We start from the raw sequence: 6000 nt of genomic DNA, 5'->3' as shown, positions 1-6000 counted from the left end.
AGTTTATTGACGACTGTTGCACTTCTTGTTTGGAGTTTGAAACAGATAGGAAGGCAACCAGAGTATTTGTTATTCAAGACGAGCTGGAGTTGTTTATTGCGATCAAAGAAGCACAGAAGTCTGATCCGAGCACTCAGATTTCAATAGAAAAAGTCTGATCTGGGCATCAGTTTGAATTCCAGGTTAAAGATGATGTTTTGTTAGTGAATAACCATATTGTTGTGCCTGATATTTCGGAGTTGAGACAGCGTATTCTCCAAGAGGATCATTGCAGTCGGTTCAGTGTTCATCCTTGAGGTCGTAAGATGTATAACAATCTGAAGAATCAGTTTTGGTGGAAGAGAATGAAGAGCGATGTTACGAGGTTTGTATCTTGATGTTTGAACTGTCAGCAGGTGAAAGTAGAAAGGAAGCGATCGGGTGGTCTGTTGCACAGTCTATCTGTTCCTGAATGGAAGTGGGATCACATTTCTATGGATTTCGTCATGAAGCTACCGCGATATGTTCGTGGATGCGATGCTATTTGGATAGTGATCGACCGATCGATTGACAAAGTCTGCTTGCTTTATTCTGTACAGGATGACGTATCGTCACAATCAGATGACTGAGTTGTATATTAGCAACATTGTGAGATTGCATGGTGTGCCGAAATCGATTGTTTCAGACCGAGACCCTAGATTCACTTCGCACTTTTGGCACAGTCTTTAGGAGGCACTTGGTACTCGATTGCATCTGAGTACAGCTTATCATCCTCAGATCGATGGACAGTCAGAGCGAACTATCCAGACGTTAGAGGATATGCTTCGAGCATTAGTGCTAGATTTTGGCACTAGTTGGCAGGATTCCTTGCCTCTAGTTGAGTTTTCTTACAACAACAGCTTCCAAGCGAGTATCGATATGGAGCCTTTTGATGTTTTGTACAGTAAGAAGTGCCGATCTCCATTTTTTGGGATGATTTGTCAGAGTCACTTGATTTGGGACCGGATATGCTTAGAGATATGGCAGAGCAAGTAAAGATAATTCAGAAGAGAATGAAGTCAGCTCAGGATAGACAGGCAAAGTATGCGATTATCAGACGTAGACCTCTGAGTTTCGAACAGGGAGACCAAGTTTTCCTTAAGATTTCTCCTATCATAGGCACTGTCAGATTTGGTAAGAGAGGGAAGTTATCTCTGAGATTCATCGGACCGTACGAGATTCTAGAGAAGTTAGGCAATCTTGTCTACAGACTTGCACTTCTTCCGTCTTTATCTGGTATTCATGATGCCTTTCACGTCTCTATGTTGCGGAAGTATCATCCAAATCCTTCTCATATTTTTCAGCCTGACAAAGCCGAGCTTGACGAGACTCTAACCTACTTTGAGCGACCAATTCAGATCCTTGATCGGAAGGAGAAACAGCTCAGAACCAAGTTGATTCCGTTGGTGAAAGTGCAGTGGAGCCGTCACAGCATCGAGGAAGCAACTTGGGAGATAGAATCTGACATGAGACAGCGATTTCCGGAGTTATTCGGATGACGTGAGTTCTTCTTACTGTCTTTAGTTTTTTATTCTATCTTATGAGTTGTGCTTCTTATTGATTTCGATGACGAAATATTTTCTTAGAGGGGGAGAATTGTAAATTTCCGAATTTATCTTAATTGAGTTTATTTGAGATAATCGAAGATTACAGAGTTCAAGAGCCGACTTGATTTTGATCAGGGTCTATTTTGCAAAGTTTTGAAATTTCAGGGACTAAAGTGCAAATTTGGAGTTTAATATATTATCTACGCTTGGGATAGGTTTGACTTAGTCCCCATTCCTTATTCTCCTTCTTCACCATCGGTTTCCTCCATTGTTAACGCCTCCAACCATTTTCAAGCTTTCATATTTCAGTCCGAGCTCGATTCGTCCATTAGAAATTATTTTTGAAGGCAGTTTAGCGACCACTGCAACGAGAGCTTCGTTATATCGTAAGTATTTCTCCGATCAGATACTTTCTATTTTTTGGATGTTGTTAGAATCGATTCAGTTTCGAGTATGTTGTTCGTGGCAGAGTTCTGATCGTTTATTCTCTGTTGATTTTGAAATAGAGCGTCGTTCGGATTTGTTATGATTTTTGGAAGCCTATTTTCGAAAATCTAGTTTTGAGATTGGTTGGGTTTGAGACTTTTTTGTTTTCTTAGCATTGATATGAGTTGATATCGATATTATACTGCTGTCTGTGTTTCCGGTTTAATCAGTTTATAGCTGTTATGCCGCCGGTTTGAGTTTTGGAGATTTTGAACCATTTTTGAGTTGTAGTGTAACACCCGAAAATTTTTATACGTAAATTCGCATGCATAATTAGGGAAAATAATTATTTAAAATTTATAATTGTGTTAAATGACATTTATGTGTTATTATGTGAATTATATGCATGATTTAAATATATCTTAGCATTTAACCCGTAATTATTGTATTTTTAGATTTTTGATTAAATAAGTTATTTGATCGTGTAAACGGGACCGAGGACAGACGAGATATCAACTTTTGAGCCAAAAATATTTTATGAGATTTTATGAGCCTTAAAAATAATATTTTATGATATTTTGGTCAAAAAAATTTTAGTATTTAATTATATATTTATTTAAGGGCTGATTTTTAGCCAAAATTAGTCCCTTTATTGATTTTTATTAATTTTTAAAATTAGCATATTTATTAATTTCGGGATTTAAGTATTTTATCAACATGGTAATTTTATATTGAGTTTTATTAAGTATTATTTATATATATTATGCAATTATCTCCTAATTAACATATTATCAATCTAAAAATCTATTTTTTTTCACTAAACCTAAAACTCCAAACTCATGTTAATCCCCTAGCCGCCTACCCCACATCATTCATCAGATTTATCATCATCTTCTTCAGCCATTAGCCGTGCCCTTCAGGATTTTTGTGGAGTTCTTCGCCGTCTCGTCGTCCCGGAGCCGTATACGCGATATTATTCGATAATAATTAGCAAAGCATGTTGAATTCTCTCCTTTCAACACCATATAAGCTATGTATTTCATATTTATGTTTGTAATCATCATTTTGTAAGGTTATATATGGATTATGTACAGAATTTTTGTTCATGGCATGAACAGTCCACAAATTTGGTTGCTTTCATGATTCATGCTCACGTTTTTTATGCATGGGATGGTCCAAGCTAATGTCCAACGTCTGAATGCATGTGTGAGGGTCCTTATGGTCAAGTGGTGTGGTCGGTTTGGGGCTGGAAGGGTTTGAAACGAAGCACTTCTTCTCTGGTGCACCAGATCGCGCATATTTGGGTTCTGAGGGAGAAGGCTTCGGTCTACCTCCTCAGGCCATGGTTTGGGGTGAGGTCTGAAGGGTTTGAACCCCCTAGATGTTGTCTATGATTGAGAAGTAGTTTCACGGAAAAATATGGCCGGAGTAGGGAGAACGATCGGATTTACGGCAGCCGCTCAGGGCTGGACGCGAGCTTGGAGAACAGCATGTTGCAAGGCTTTGTTCTCCTTCCTCGAACCACTGTTTGGGCTGATTTTTAGCTTAATGGAAACGTCTTGATGTTGGCTAAGTTCTAGAAGTGGTTTCTTGGTTAAATATTGTTTAATCAGAGAGAACGAAAGGAATTAGTACAGCTGCACAGAGTTGGTTGTGAGCAAAAATATGTTTGGGTTAAGTTTTGAACTTTTGGGTTTTATTTTGGGCTGGGCTTGGGCTGGGTGGTCCGGGTCGGGTCTGGGGTGTCATGGATCAGCTCAGTAGGGTCCGGGTCCGGGTTAGGTAGGCCGGGCTTGAGTATTTTAATTTTTAAGTATTTTATAGTTTAAGTGTATTTTGGGCTTTAATAATTAGTTAGAAAATTATTTGGGCCTCCAAATAATTTTATTTGGCCTTAAATATTATTTAAGTTAGCCTAATAATTTTTATGGGCTTGGGAGCCCATGAATATTTTTGGGCCAGTCAGTGAATTTTGAGCCAGTCTAGAATTTGTGTTTAATTAAGTTAATGGGCTTAAATATTTTATTTGGGCCCAGTTAAGTTTAATTAAGTTATTTGGGCTAAAAATATGATTATTGGGTTTTATTTAAGTTTAATTGGCCTAGATGAGTGACCAGCAGTCTTGACCAACCCATGAAAAATAAATAAGTTCGAAATATATATTTAATTATTTTTATGCATGAAGTCTATTTTAAGTATATTATGAAAAATTAATTAAATATATATTACGGACATATTTTCAGTGCATGCATTCATGAAATTTCTTATGTATATAATTATGTAAATGATGAGCAATAAAATATTTTGGTGGAAATTAAAGTATGTGTGACATAGGGGTGGTTTCCACCATATGATTCGGTAGTTTTACTACCATAGGGGTGGTTATCCACCATATGATTCGGTAGTTTACTACCATAGGAGGTGATTTATCACCGCCATCGTACGTTGATTCAGGAGACTGATCAGTCGACACATTATCGTCACACTTATGGATAGAACCATCTTCAGGTTTCAAAAGCATTGCTCAATTATGTTATATATGATGAAGAAATAATATGTTTATGATTATGGTTATGATTCAGTTTATGATTCAGCAGTTCTATTATGTGTTGAAAATATTTTCATGCATGCTCATGTACATGTATATGTATTAGTAATTATGTGATGCAATATTTTTAACCTTGTTATAAAGGATTAGACATGTTGAGCCCCTAGGCTCACTACGCTTATATGGTGCAGGTGAGCATGATGACGTTTATGTAGCTCCTACCGGTGGTGAGGACTTATGAGCTCATGGATCAGTGGACCCCGTGACCGTCGCAGCTATTTAGTTTATTATGTTGAATTTTGAAACATGTTTTATTTTATTATTGTTTCCGCATATGAGATTTTTCAGCAGCATTGTTTATTATTTTAAATTAATGCATGAAACATTTTTAAGAATTTATTTATTTAATATTTTTCAGGTTATTTAAGAAAAAGTATGTTATTTTTATTTACATATATGTATGGGCATGTATGTATAGTAGTATTATTTTTTAAAAAAAAAAATTCCGCATTTATTAGTAGTAGGCGTTTCATGTATAACTTTGGCAAATGGGTTTGAACATCATTGTTGATCTTCTTTGCCTCCGTACAGATTCGTTTGGAGTTTGTCGAGCCCTGTGTTAGCAGCATTCGATCGTCGAAGAGTTGGACGAAGAACGGTAAAGAGATTACCTTGAGCAGTTATTGTTGCTAGGTTGTATAGCTTCTGATATATATAACCTTTTATTGTAGCTTATCCAGAGTCGGAGCTATTCGTATCAAAAGGTACAAGCAGTCATCGTTAGCGGGATATCATACTCTAGATAGTCGGTTCTTGAGCCCTTAAGAATCACATACTTGCATCAATACTTGTTCTAGCATGTGGAACATGTATTTTGTTGTTGTTTTAGCTTTTGTTATATGTCTTAATGTTTATGTTTTCTTATGCATTCATCTTGAGCCAAACCTTTGATTTCAGCGGGCAGAACGACCTTTTTTGTTTAGGCGTTTTGGGGGCTATACTGCAAGTGACCTGGGTGGAGAAGTTCACCTAGTATCAGCATACTCCTTATAGTTGCACCAAAGTCCAGGGGAGTGGGATACGTAGCACCACCTCGAGTGGGAGAGTCGGTGAGTCGTTACGTGATCTCATCCTCGGGATCCCAAAAGCATGGCAGAAATCCCTTGTTTATCAGAATTGATATCCCTATTTTAAAGACATGCATATATTCGTTTTTATTTGAATATGTTGTATTGAAAGCATATTGTTGATATATTACATGTATTTCTTGTTATGTTGCTTTTACTGGGAATATCATTCTCACCGGTGTTATTCGGCTGTTATGTTTTGTATGTGTACTTGGAAACAGGAGGGGCATGATCAAGTCAGCGAAGACCTGGTTAGCATCAAGAGTGAGAGATAGAAGTGAGACTCGGTTTAGAAGTCGAATTCAGCATATCAATCTAGTCTATGTTTTGAAGC

Source organism: Henckelia pumila, chromosome 1 (genome assembly GCF_033568475.1).
Source record: "Henckelia pumila isolate YLH828 chromosome 1, ASM3356847v2, whole genome shotgun sequence".
In the NCBI taxonomy this organism is placed as follows: domain Eukaryota; kingdom Viridiplantae; phylum Streptophyta; class Magnoliopsida; order Lamiales; family Gesneriaceae; genus Henckelia; species Henckelia pumila.
This window is presented reverse-complemented; position numbering follows the sequence as displayed.